Below are 1,566 nucleotides of genomic sequence, written 5' to 3'. Positions count from 1 at the left end.
AGTGTTGGGGACACTAAGGACAAGTGTTGGGGCAAAAAGGACATCCTTTATAAAACATTTTAATTTTGTTTTATCATCCCCGCAAATTCGACCCTAAACACGTAATTTTCCTAGCGAAATAGATACCCTTTTTCATTATTTTGTGTTTTTGACACCCTTATCACGTTTCGTATGTAACGTGCCCTATCGTGAAAAAGACATCCTTTTTACGTGTTTTTCTTTTGGTCGCGCATGGTATCCACTCGTCAATGTAAGTGCCCCCCCCCGGGCCCGGGAGTGTATTACAAATTAAGGAAGAATTTTTAGTTCATAGTAATTTAAGTTTAGTTTTACCTCCATGCAGAGGAACGAGAATGAGATGATTCTACCAATTTATTATTCTCACTCAGTTTAGTATTCTGATATACTACATTTTGAATTTGCCTTTCAGAAATTCTACAGTAACGAGAAAGGAAAGGGGTGATGATGATGATGAATGAATATGATGATCATGATGATGATTTTGATGATGATGGTGATGATGATGATGATATGGTGGTGAAGATGATGGTGAATTTGATTATTTTATGTAAAAATCTTTCACAAAACCAATGCGGCTACGTGTGGCAGATATGACAAATATTGTGCCGCTACATTATTATAATATCGAAATGACATAATAAGAATAATTTGGATTTGAATCAATACAGAACAATCAAAGGAGCATAATGCTGCAAATTTCTTAAAAATCGGATGTAAAATTTTAAAATTTCGCTTATTTTCCCCCAAAACAGGGCACAACTCAGTGACATGCAAGTGAGAGATTCGATGATGTCTATCACTCATTATTTCTTTTGGATTTATTGTTTCAAGTTATATAATATTTTAATTTTTACCAATTGACATATTATAACTTTAAGGACCAACTTACGTGAACCATAAAATGTTATAAATAGAACTTTGTTCACATGCAGGACAATGAGGAGAAAATTAGAATATTTCATATAATAAAATGCAAAAGAAATATTGAGTGAAAGATGTCATCAGTCCCCTCATTTTCATGCCGACCAGAACGTGCATATAACTATTTGTGAGTTTAAAATGTTGTAGCTTTCTTATTTTCGGGTTTATTTTACATCCGATTTTGATGAAATTTTCAGTGTTATGCATGCTTGTTGGATGTTTCTCCTTTTTTGTGGCAAATCATCATTTTGTTGGGGATGGACTTGTCTTTTAAAGACCAATAACTTTCTTATTCGACAGTTTTTGTTCTCAGTTTCACTTTGGGCACCATATTTATTGCCATATTGCTATAATTATCTCTATTGGCCTGGGCACAATTCTTTTTTCATTTAGAAAATATGGAAGAGTATGGAATAGTCTTTAGTTGGAGTCGCTGATATTTATGCTACAAATACTTAATTTAATTTCAAATTTTGATAGAGATATAATGAAGAAATCGAATGTATTCATCGTGAATTTTATTCAAGATTTATTAGAGGAGGATTTGCAGACTTTGCTTTATGAAATCCAAAAGGAATCCAAATTAGAGCAAAAATCATGTGAAATACGCATGCAAAATTAGAC

The sequence above is a fragment of the Lytechinus variegatus genome, chromosome 10, assembly GCF_018143015.1.
Source record: "Lytechinus variegatus isolate NC3 chromosome 10, Lvar_3.0, whole genome shotgun sequence".
Classification (NCBI taxonomy): Eukaryota; Metazoa; Echinodermata; class Echinoidea; order Temnopleuroida; family Toxopneustidae; genus Lytechinus; species Lytechinus variegatus.
This window is presented reverse-complemented; position numbering follows the sequence as displayed.